The following is a 13155-nucleotide window of genomic DNA, read 5'->3' on the forward strand; positions in this document are numbered from 1 at the left end:
GCCCAGGCTGGAGTGCAGTGGCACTATCTCGGCTCACGGCAACCTCTGCCTTCTGGTTTTAAGCGATTCTCCTGCCTCAGCCTCCAAACAAGCTGTTCATTTACTTCTCAAGGCTAGCTAGGTGTCTGGAATTTCCCTTGAAGGAACTCAAAATTTTCCTTCATTTCCATGCTGAGGGAGAGGGGAGGGGACCGGGGGGTGAGGGGAGTGGACCCACGGGCTTCAAAGAGGGGTCTGTTCTGTCTCAGTTTTACCCATAGCTGTTGGAAGTTTTTTGTTTTGGAGGGGGGTCAGGGGGTGGGATGGCGGTGGAGATGTTTCTCTCTCTCTTGCTTTTTAAAATCAAGTCACACTCTCTTGCCCATCTGTCTTATTGATGATTCTTCAGGATGGACACAGTAATGACAGAGACAGGAGGCAGCCAAGAGTCTCCCAGTGAAACCCCTCCTTCAAGCCTAAAACAGTCGGAAGGCTGAAAAACCAGACTGCTGGTCTGGATGAAGGCTGCCTTTTCCCAACCAATTCTGAGGAATGCCCACCTGCGCACTGGGAGGACTGGGTGAAGCCTCAGGAAGTTCACGCTATTTGCAGTGGTGAGGATCCCGGCCTCTCCTGTTCCTGTGTGGTGACCTGGGATTCAATCTTTGAGGGGGAAAACCTGCTGGCAGGACTCTCAGTTTGCTGGAGTTCCTGTTTCTCTCTCTCTCTCTTTTTTTTCCTTTTCACTCAATAAACCCTGCCCTACTAACCTTACAGTGTGTCCCTGTGCCTCAATTATCCTGGTCATGTGACAAGAACCTGTTTTTTTTCTACAACAGTAACAATGATAGCTAGTACACACGTCCTTACTTCATGTACTGCTCTGCACTGCTGCAAGCACTTTAGTCATTTAGTCCTTATTACATCCTTCTGAAGAAGGTACTGTTATTACTCCAATTTACAGATAAAGAAACAGGATTCTGCTGAGAGAGGGAAAACGAACACAAAAACCAGAAGCACAGAATGGTTAAACCACTTGTCTGAGGCCCACAGCTAATACCCTTAAACAGTATGCATAACTTACAGAGAATGTTTTGGAGCAATTTTAGAGCACCAAAACATCAATGTCCGTTTATCTTAAGGTGAGTTTAGTTGTGTGCAACTCTATATTGTTTTAACTGTCTGGATGGAGCCATTTCACTATTTCTCACCCCCATTTCCTTTTATGGAAAACAGCACAAACAAATAGAAGACTCAGGAGTTCTTTAGTCACATAAGAACAGACCATGCCAAAGTGAAACACTGTGTTAAAATACCAGATGAGCGTGAACGTTATGCAACATTTTCAGAAATTAAGTGTTCTACAAAGACACTGACTTGTTACCAGTCTTATCACCTATAGGTGTGTCTCTGGTCCTTGTTATTATAATTATTTCCTGTTTTGCTTTTGTTCCCACTCACCTGAAATGAGTCACTCAGATAACTCAGAAATTTGCCTTTAGAGTCAGAAAGCTCTAAGTAGGAACGAAAGAACTGAAATCTGAACAAATTATTGAAAGGAGATCCACTGCTGAAACTTCAAATTTAGTTCCAAGGAGAGATAAATAATGAAATAGTGTTAAAATAATCCATTGCTATACTGTCAGAGCAATCCTACACTGGATTCTCTCCCACAAGCACACACAGAGGTTTGTTAGAATAACCACCACAGGACCAGCGTGGTGGCTCACTTCCGTAATCCCAGCACTTCTGGTTGTTACCAGGTGGTCCTTGCTCTCAGAGCTCCCAAGAAGGTGGCTGGCTGCTTCCAAAATGGTGGCAAGCCTTGTGTTCTCTGACCTGGGGTTCTTAGCCTCATGGATTCCAAGGAATGGAATCTTGGGCCATGCGGTGAGTGTTATAGCTCTATTAGAAGCCATGGGTCACAGAAGAGAACAGTGGAACCCAGTGACTAATGTTCAGCTCGATTAGGATGAACCCGGGCTCTTAGCTGTGCAGGAACAATGGCAAGTCTTTAGCCCGATGGTGAGTGGCAATGGGCACCTCACCAGATCAGGAGCACAGTGGACACCTTGTCAGACCCTGAGGGATGGAAGTCAGCCGGGGTCTGTGATGGGTGGCAAACAGCAGTGGTGGAAGGCGAGGGAAAGCTCAGCTCCAGTGGTGTTGGACCAGAAGAGGGCAGTTTCAAGATTTAATAGAGTGAAAACAGAGCTCCCATTCAAAGGGAGGGGACCCAAAGAGGGTAGCCATTGCCATCTGGAATGCCTGGGTTTACATCCTGATTATTGTCCCTCCCGCTGTGCTCTCAGGCGATAGATGATTGGTTATTTCTTTACCTCCTGTTTTTGCTTAATAAGCATTTTAGTGAGCTCTCTTTACTACCTGATTGGTTGGGTGTGAGCTAAGTTGCAAGCCCCGTGTTTAAAGGTGGATATGATTACCTTCCCCCCCAAGCTTAGGGATTCTTAGTTGGCCTAGGAAATCCAGCTAGTCCTGTCTCTCAGGGAGACTGAGGAGGGTGTATCACTTGAGGGCAGGAGTTCAAGACCAACCTGGCCAACATAGTGAAACCCTGTTGTTACTAAAAATACAAAAATTAGCTGGGTGTGGTGGCGTGTGCCTGTAGTCCCAGCTACTCGGGAGGGTAAGGCACAAGAATCACCTGAACTCAGGAGGCAGAGGTTGTAGCAGTGTGCCGAGATTTCACCACTGCACTCCGACCTGGGTGACAGAGTGAGACCCTGTTTTGGAAAAAATAAAACAATAATAACAAAAAAAAATCACCACCACGGTACTGATACTGATTTTGTGATGGGTTACAACAAAATCACTCAATCTTTCTGCTTCCTGTTGTTCCTGGATCAAACTGAGGGCCAGGCTGCTATTTATTGTGGCCCAATAACGAGATGCAGATAAACTGGAGAGGAAGACAGTTTTTATTTCTGTAACTGATTACAGGGAGAAGGCCTGGAAATTATCACCAGACCAACTCAAAATAACAAAGTTTTTCAGAGCTTATATAACTTCTAAGCTATATGTTTTTGTGTAAGTGTGCATTCATCTAAAGACATTAACTTCTTTTAATCTATAACTAAGTGATTAACTTCTTTTAATCTATAACTAAGGTCTGGGTCCTGGAGACCTTCTTCTGGAGCCTCAGTAAGTTTACTTAATCTAAATGAGTCCAAGTGCCAAGTGTTGGGGTGATTGCACTTATCTTGTCTCCTGCTAAATCACAGAGGTTTGGGGGAGTTCCTTCAGATTTCCAGTAAACTTGTTTGTGGAGGCCTGGAGAGTTTCTTCAGACCCCCCAATAAAATTTGTGCAATCCTAAATGGGCCCTGTTAAGAATTCTTTCATTACTTTGTCATACTTTAAGGCTAAGGAAAGGCCTAAGCAAAACTCATGGTGGGCTTTTGTTATATTGCAGCATTTGTACAAGGGCACTAGCTTTTAATATTTAACTTAACCAGTCAGTCAGTACTAAAACAGTTGTTATGTAGGCCTGCCACACTGTTGCAGTGATGTGATAGAGCCAGACTAATGCCACTTATGCAAATCACCAACTTTTAACTTGATTATATAACTCTAGAGCTGTAATGAAAAGGCTTTCATAGGTCATCTAAGTAAGATGGTAATTTTTTTTCCATTTTACCAGTAGATTCTTGTTTTTATTTGTTTCTTTTCTAAAGTTGATTAATTATTATTATTTTTTATTTTTAGAAGCAATGTCTTGGTCTGTTGTCCAGGTTGTTATGCAGCGGCAGGGTCATAACTCACTGCAGCCTTGAATGCCTGAGCTCAAGGGATCCTCCTGCATCAGCCTCCTGAGTAGCTGAAACTACAGGTACATGCCACCATGCCTGGATAATTATTTTATTTTATTTTATTTTTGTAGAGACAGGGTCTTGCTTATTTGCCCAGGCTGGTAATTCATTTTCTAATTGACGAATAACAAATTGTATATGTTTATGGTGTACAATGTGATGTTTTGATATATGAAAACATTGTGGAATGATTAAATCAAGCGAATTGACATATTCATCATCTCACATACTTAAATGTGTGAAGATAACATTTAAAATCTACTCTCTAGTAGCAATTTTCAAATATACTCTACCTTATTATTAATTATAGTTATCATGTTGCACAATAGATCTCCATAACTTATTACTCCTAACATCAACTTTGTATCTTTTGACCAACATCTACCCATTTCCTCCTCCTCCCCAGTCACCTCCATTCCCAGCCCTGGTAAACACTGCATACCAAAAATAAAATTCTAAACCCTCTAGCTGACTGATGGGTCCTCCCCTTTGCCCAGGGCATTCCAAAGTTATCCTGAAAAACTAGTTCAGGCCATAATGGGGAGTGGGGATCAGGCATACCTCATTATGCCCTCCTCCCTTCTGGAATTCAGGTACAGCTGACCAGCATTAGATCAATACAGAGCCCTTAAGACTGATAAAATAGTGCTTGCATTGGCAGCACATATAGTACACTTGGAATGATACAGAGAAGATTAGCATGGCCCCTGTGCAAAGATGACATGCAAATTCATGAAGCATTTCATTAAAAAAAGACTGACAGAACAGAGTCTTTAAGTCTGATAAGAAACATTTACAATCTATTCTCTCTGAAGCCTGCTACCTGGAGGCTTCATCTGCATGATTAAAATCTTGGTCTCTACAAACACTTATCATAACCCAGACATTTCTTTCTATTGGTTCCAGGTCTTTAGATAATAACTCTTTCAACCAACTGCCAATAAGAAAATCTTTGAATCTGTGTGTGATCTGGAAGCCCCCCACCTCCTTCTAGTTGTCCTGCCTTTCCAGACTGAAGCAATGTACATCTTACATGCATTGATTGATGTTCCACGTCTCCCTAAAATGTATAAAACCAAGCTGTAGCCCTACCACCTTGGGCATGTGTTCTCAGGATCTCCTGGTACTGTCACAGACCATTAGTCACTCAAATTTGGCTTAGAATAAATGTCTTCAAATGTTTTACAGAGCTCAACTCTTTTTGTTGATGCTACCACTCTACTCCCTGTTTCCATGAGTTTGATTTTTTTAATCCCAGCACACTGGAAGGCCAAAGAAGGAGGATCACTTTAGTCCACACATTTGAGACCAATCTGGGCAACATAGTGAGACCCTGTTTTTACAAAAAATTTTGAAAAAACTAGCCTGATGTGGTGGTGCCTGCCTGTAGTTCCAGCTACTCAGGAGGCTGAGATGGGAGGATTGCTTGAGCCCAGGAGTTCAAGGGTGCCATAAGCCACAGTCATGCCACTGCACTACAGCCTGGGTGACAGAGTGAGACCATATCTTTCCAAAACAAAACAAGAAACAGGGAGGTCCCAAGATGGCTGAATAGGAACAGCTCCAGTCTACAGCCCCAAGTGTGAGCAACGCACAAGATGGGTGATTTCTGCATTTGCAACTGAGGTACTGGCTTCATCTCACTGGGGCTTGTTGGACAGTGGGTGCAGCCCACGGAGCAGAGCGGGGTATCGCCTCACCCGGGAAGCACAAGGGGTCAGGGAATTCCCTTTCCTAACAAAGAGAAGCCATGATAGACAGTACCTGGAAAATCGGGACACTCCTGCCCTAATACTGTGCTTTTCCAATGGTCTTAGCAAATGGCACACTAGGAGGTTACATCCTAGTGTAACCAGTGGGACTGGCTTGGACAGTCCCACTCCCACGGAGCCTCACTCACTGCTAGCACAGCAGTCTGAGATCGAACTGCAAGGCGGCAGTGAGGCTGGGGGAGGGGTGTCCACCATTGCTGAGGCTTGAGTAGGTAAACAAAGTCGCTGGGAAGCTCGAACTGGGTGGAGCCCACTGAAGCTCAAGGAGGCCTGCTTGCCTCTGTAGACTCCACCTCTGGGGGCAGAGCATAGCTGAACAAAAGACAGCAGAAACTTCAGCAGACTTAAACGTCTCTGTCTGACAGCTTTGAAGAGAGTAGTGGTTCTCCCAGCATGGAGTTTGAGATCTGAGAGAGAGTAGTGGTTCTCCCAGCATGGTGTTTGAGATCTGAGAATGGACAGACTGCCTCCTCAAGTGGGTCCCTGACCCCAAGTAGCCTAAAAGGGAGACACATCCTAGAGGGGCCGACTGACACCTCATACAGCTGGGTGCCTCTCTGAGATGAAACTTCCAGAGGAAGGATCAGGCAGCAACATTTGCTGTTCTGCAATATTTACTGTTCTGTAGCCTCCGCTGGTGATACCCTGGCAAACAGGGTCTGGAGTGGACCTCCAGCAAACTCCAACAGACCTGCAGCTGAGGGTCCTGACTGTTAGAAGGAAAACTAACAACCAGAAAGGACATCCACACCAAAACCCCATCTGTACATCACTGTCTTCAAAGACCAAAGGTAGATAAAATCACAAAGATGGGGAGAAACCAGAGCAGAAAAGCTGAAAATTCTGAAAATCAGAGCGCCTCTTCTCCTCCAAAGGAATGCAGCTCCTCGCCAGCAACGGAACAAAGCTGGACAGAGAATGACTTTGACGAGTTGAGAGAAGGCTTCAGATAATTGGTAATAACAAACTTCTCCAAGCTAAAGGAAGACGTTCACCCCCATTGCAAAGAAGCAGGCAGGCCTCCTTGAGCTGTGGTGGGCTCCAGCCAGTTCGAGCTTCCTGGTTGCTTTGTTTACCTACTCAAGCCTCAGCAATGGCAGGCGCCCCTCCCCCAGCCTAGCTGCCACCTTGCAGTTCAATCTCAGACTGCTGTGCTAGCAATGAGTGAGGCTCCGTGGGCGTGGAACCCTCTGAGTCGAGTGCGGGATATAATCTCCTGGTGTGCCGTTTTCTAAGACCATTGGAAAAGTGCAGTATTAGGGTAGGAATGACCCAATTTTCCGGGTGTATCTGTCACTGCTTTGCTTGGCTAGGAAAGGGAATTCCCTGACCCCTTGCACTTCCTGGGTGAGACAATACCTCACCCTGCTTTGGCTCTTGCTCAGTGCACTGCACCCACTGTTCTGTTCTGCACCCACTGTCTGACAAGCCCCAGTGAGATGAACCTGGTACCTCAGTTGGAAATGCAGAAATCACCCTTCTTCTGCTTTGCTCACACTGGGAGCTGTAGACTGAGCTGTTCCTATGTGGCCATCTTAGAACCGCACCTGTCATTTTTTTTAATGTAGTTTCTTAGTTTGGCTTTGGTATCAGGGTAATGCTGGCCTTGTAAAATGTATCTGGAAGTCTTCCTTTCTCCTCAGGTTTTTGGAAGAGATTGAGAAGGATTGGTATTAGTTCTTTAAATGTCTGGTAGAATTCAGCAGTGAAGCTAACAGGTCCTAGGCTTTTCTTTGGTGGGAGACTTTATTACTGATTCACTCTCTTTACTCATTATTGATCTATTCAGATTTCCTATTTCTTCATAATTCAATCTGGGGAAGTTGTACGTTTCCAGGACTTTATCCATTTCCTCTAGGTTATCCAATTTATTGGCATATAATTGTTCGTATTAGTCTCTTAACAATCCGTTGTGTCTCGACAGTGTCAGTTCTAATGTCTCATCTTTCATTTCTGATTTGATTTGAATCTTTTTTTTAGTCTTGCTAAAGGTTTGTTGATTTTGTTTGTCTTTTAACAAAATCAACTCAGTTTTCTTGATTCTATTATTTTTCTAGTCTCTATTTCATTTATTTTTGCCCAGATCTTATTCCCTTCTGAGAGACAGGACTAGCTGGATTTCCTAGGTCAACTAAGAATTCCTAAGCCTAGCTGGGAAAGGTGACCACAGCCACCTTTAAACACTGGGCTTGTAACTCAGCTCACTAAAATAGCAATTAGGCTTAAAGCAGGAGGTAAAGCAATAGTCAATCATCTATCGCCTGAGAGCACAGTGGGAGGGACAATGATCAGGATATAAACCCAGGCATTTGAACTGGATTGGGCAAGCCCCTTTGGGTCCCCTCCTATTGTATGGGAGCTCTGTTTTCACTCTATTAAATCTTGCAACTGCACACTCTTCTTGTCCGTGTTTGTTCTGGCTCAAGCTGAGCTTTCACTTGCCGTCCACCACTGCTAAACTCCACCATCACAGACCCACCATTGACTTCCACCCCTCAGGATCTGGCAGGGTGTCTGCTATGCTTCTGATCCAGTGAGGCACCTATTGCTGCTCTTGATCAGGTTAGAGGCTTGCCATTATTCCTGCATGGCTAAGTGCCCAAGTTCATCCTAATCGAGCTGAACACTAATTGCTGGGTTCCATGGTTCTCTTCCGTGACCCATGACTTCTAATAGAGCTATAACACTTAGCGCATGGCCCAAGGTTCCATTCCTTGGAATCTGTGAGGCCAAGAACCCCAGGTCAGAGAACAGAAGGCTTGTCACCATCTTGGGAGTGGCATGCCACCATCTTGGGAGTGGCCCGCCACCATGTTGGGAGCTCTAAGAGCAAAGACCCACCAGTAACACTTCCTTCTACTAACTTTGGGCTTAATTTGTTCTTCTTTTTCTAGTTCCTTGGGGTGTAATGTTAGGTTGTTTTCTTTTTCTTTTAGATCCTTCTTTTTCAATGTAGACAATTATTGCTATAAATTTTTTTCTCACGGTTGCTTTTGCTGTTATCACATACATTTTGGTATGTTGTTTTTCCATTTTTGTTTGCCTTAAATTATTTTAAAATTTCCCTTTTGATTTCTTTTTTGACCCATTGTTTGTCCAGGAGCATGTTGTTTAATTTCCACATATTTTTGAATTTTCCAAAATTCCTCCTGTTGTTGATTTCTAATTTTATATCATTGTGGTTGGAAAAGATACTTGATATAGTTTTGGTCCACTTAATTTTTTTATTTTTATTTTTATTTTTTTTAGATGGAGTCTTGCTGTGTTGCCCAGGCTGGAGTGCCATGGTGCCATCTCGGCTCACTGCAAGCTCTGCCTCCCGGTTCACGCCATTCTCTTGCCTCAGCCTCCCGAGTAGCTGGGACTACAGGCACCCACCACCATGCCTGGCTAATTTTTTGTAATTTTAGTAGAGATGGGGTTTCACCGTGTTAGCCAGGATGGTCTTGATCTTCTGACCTCGTGATCTGCCCATCTTGGCCTCCCAAAGTGCTGGGATTACAGGCTTGAGCCACCGCACCCGGCCTAGTCCTCTTAATTTTAAAATAATTATCATATATAAATTATTATACAATATAACTATATGTTATAATTACATGTTATCATACAACACATTATATTCTACACACTATATTGCACACTGTTAATATAATAAATATAACAGGTGATGTATTGTCTGTAATATTAGAGTGAATATAAAGTCCAATATGTTATATTATATATTATTATATTTGCATATAATAACCTTAGGGAGATATGTACAAGATTTTAAATTGCAACTGGTTCTCCCAGCACTGTATCCCTCTCCCTGGTTTATTTCTTTTCTTTTTTTACAAAAACACGTGTTCCTCTTCTTTTTTTTTTTTTGAGATGGAGTCTCACTCTGTTACACAGACTGGAGTACAGTGGCTCAATTTTGGCTCATTGCAACCTCTGCTCCTGAGCTCAAACAATCCTCCTGCCTCAGCCTCCCAAGTAGCTGGGATCACAGAGGCATGCCATCATGCCCAGTTAATTTTTGTATTTCTGATAGAGATGGGTTTCACCATGTTGCTTAGGCTGGTCTTGAACTCCTAAGCTCAAACCATCCATCTGCCTTGTCTTCCCAAAGTGTTAGGTGTGAACCATCACACCCGGCCAAAAATAAGTGTTCTTTTAATCACTAAAAGCAGGGTATTCATGCAATTTATTCAAAATCATCAACTTTTTTCTCTTTCTTTCCCTTCTATAGTCCAACATCACATCTATCACCCGTGCTACCACTACCCCTGCCCCCTCCTGCTGTTATTTTCCATTTGCTTTCTGGGTTATTAATGCCAATCTCCTTCTAATATGTGAATTATTCTGAAGAATGCTTTGTGTGCACTTGAGAAGAATGTATGTTCTGTTACTGTTGGATGGAATATTTGTATATGTCTTTTAGGTCCATTTGGTCTACAGTGTACTCCAAGTTCAATGTTTTCTTTTCTTTCTTTCTTCTTTTTTTAAATTACATAGATGAGTTCTTTATTGGTGATTTCTGAGATTTTGGTGTACCCATCACCTGAGCAGTGTAGACTGTACCCAATGTGTATTCTTTTATTCCTCACCTTTCTCCCACCCTTCTCCTCAAGTCCCCAGAGTCCATTATGCCATTCTTCTGCCTTTGTGTCCTCACAGCTTAGCTCCCAATCGTAAGTGAGAACGTATGATATTAGGTTTCCCATTCCTGAGTTACTTCACTTATATTAATGGTCTCTAACTTCATCCAGGTTGCTGCAAATGCCATTATTTCATTCCTTTTTATAGCTGAGTAGTATGCCATGGTGTATATATACCATATTTTCTTTACCCACTTGTTGGTTGATTGGGCATTTAGGCTGGTTCCATATTTTTGCAATTTTGAATTGCACTGCTATAAACATGCATGTGCAAGTGTCTTTTTCATATAATGACTTCTTTTCCTCTGAGTAGATACTCAGCAGTAGGATTGCTGGATCAAATGGTAGTTCTAATTTCAGTTCTTTAAGGAGGCTCCATACTGTTTTCCATAGTGGTTGTACTAGTTTACATTCCTACCAACGGTGCAAAAGTGTTCCCTTTCTACCACATCCACATCCACGCCAATATCAGTTTTTTTTTTTTTTAATTTTTAAATTATGGCTATTCTTGCAGGAGTAAGGTGGTACCACATTATGGTTTTAGATTCACATTTCTCTGATAATTAGTGATGTTGAGCATTTTAAAAAATATGCTTGTTGGCCATATGTATATCTTCTTTTAAGAATTGTCTTCAGCCAGGCACAGTGGCTCACACCTGTAATCCCAGCACTTTGGGAGGCTGAGGTGGGTGGATTATGACATCAGGAGTTCGAGACCATCCTGGCTAAAATAGTGAAACCCTATCTCTACTAAAAATACAAAAAAAAATTACCTGGGCGTGGTGGCACACACCTGTAATCCCAGCTACTCAGGAGGCTGAGGCAGGAGAATCACTTGAACCCAGGAGGCGTAGGTTGCAGAGAGTCAAGATTGCACCACTGCACTCCAGCCTGGGCAACAGAGTGAGACTCCATCTCATACACACACACACACACACATACACACACACACACACACACACACAGAGAAAGAAAAAAAGATTGTCCATGTCCTTAGCCCACTTTCTTTTTCTTTTCCTTTATTTATTTATTTATTTATTTATTTATTTATTTATTTATGAAGGGTCTCTCTCTGTTGCCCAGACTGGAGTGCAGTGGTGTAATCTCAGTTTACTGCAACCTCCACCTCCTGGGTTCAAGGGATCCTCCTATCTCAGCCTCCCAAGTAGCTGGGACTACACACACACGCCATGGCACCCTGCTAATTTTTGTATTTTTTTTAGGGACAGGGTTTTGTTATGTTGCCTAGGCTTGTCTCAAACTCTTGGGCTTAAGCAATCCACCCACCTTGGCCTCCCAAAGTGCTGGGATTACAGACACGGGCCATTGAGCCCAACCCTTAGCCTACATTTTGATGGGATTGTTTGTTTTTTTTCTTGCTGATTTGCTTGAGTTCCTTGTAAATTCTGAATATTAGTTCTTTGTTGGATGCATAGTTTGTAAATATTTTCTCCCACTCTATGAGCTTTCTGTTTACTCTGCTTATTATTTCTTTTGCTGTGCAGAAGCTTTTGAGTTTAAACAAGTCCGAGCTATTTATCTTTGTTTTTGTTGCATTTGCGTTTGGGTTCTTGGCCATGAACTCTGCATAGGCCAATGTCTAGAAGGGTTTTTCCAATGTTGTCTTCTAGAATTTTTATGGTTTCATGTTTTAGATTTAGGTCTTTGATCCATCTTGAATTGATTTTTGTATAAAGTGAGAGACGAGGATCCAGTTTCATTCTTCTATATGTAGCTTACCAATTATCCCAGCACCATTTGTTGAATAGGGTGTCCTTTCTCCACTTATGTTTTTGTTTGCTTTGTTGAAGATCGGTTGGCTGTAAGTATTTAGCATTATTTCTGGGTTCTCTGTTCTGTTCCATTTGTCTATTTTCCTGTTTTTATACCAGTACCATGCTGTTTTGTTAACTATGTTTTGTAGTGCAGTTTGAGATGCTTCCAGGTTTATTATTCTTTTTGCTTGGTCTTGCTTTGGCTATGCTGGCTCTTTTTTGGTTCCATATGAATTTTAGGATTTTTTTTCTAGTTATGTGAAGAATAATGATGATATTTTGGTGGAAATTGCGTTGAATTTGTAGATTGCTTTTAGCAATATTTTCATTTTCACAATATTGATTCTACCCATCCATGAGCATGGGATGTGTTTCCATTTGTTTGTGTTGTCTATGATTTCTTTCAGCAGTGTTTTACAGTTTTTCTTGTAGAGGTCTTTCACCTCCTTGGTTAGGTATATTTCTAAGTATTTTATTACTATTATTTTTTGCAGCTATTGTAAAAGGGATTTGAGTCCTTGTTTTGATTCTCAGCTTGGTTGCTATTGGTGTATAGCAGTGCTGCTGATTTGTGTACATTGATTTTGTATCTTAAAACTTTACTGAATTCATTTATCTGATCTAGGTGCTTTTTGGATGAGTCTTTAGGGTTTTCTAGGAATATGATCATATTTGACATATTTGTCAAACAGTGACAGTTTGACTTCCTCTTTACTGATTTGGATGCCCTTTATTTCTTTCTCTTGTCTGATTCCTCTGGATAGGTCTTCTAATACTATGTTGAATAGAAGTGGTGAAAATGAACATCCTTATCTTGTAACAGTTATCAGTGAAAATGCTTTCAACTTTTTCCCATTCAGTACAGTGTTGGCTGTGGGTTTGTCATAGATGGCTTTTATTAACTTAAGGTATCCCTTCTATGTCAATTTTGCTGAGGGTTTTAATCATAAAGGAATGCTGGGTTTTATAAAATGCTTTTTCTGTGTCTATTTAAATGATCATATGATTTTTATTTTTAATTCTGTTTATGTGGTGTATTACATTCACTTCTGTATTTAAACCATCCCTGAATCCCTGGTATGAAACTCACTTAATCATGGTATATTATCTTTTTGACATATTGTTGGATTTAGTTAGCTAGTATTTTGTTGGGGATTTT

The 13155-nt window shown here is 41.9% G+C and overlaps 1 non-coding gene across 1 annotated transcript; it reads left to right on the plus strand.

The window, feature by feature from the left end:
• The first annotated feature begins 4454 nt into the window (after positions 1 to 4454).
• Positions 4455 to 4561, plus strand: LOC119619800 (U6 spliceosomal RNA). Its single transcript, XR_005236256.1, has one exon. It is a non-coding gene; the product is annotated as a U6 spliceosomal RNA (small nuclear RNA).
• Positions 4562 to 13155: the final 8594 nt, after the last annotated feature.

Source organism: Chlorocebus sabaeus, chromosome 25 (assembly GCF_047675955.1).
Source record: "Chlorocebus sabaeus isolate Y175 chromosome 25, mChlSab1.0.hap1, whole genome shotgun sequence".
NCBI classification, from domain to species: domain Eukaryota; kingdom Metazoa; phylum Chordata; class Mammalia; order Primates; family Cercopithecidae; genus Chlorocebus; species Chlorocebus sabaeus.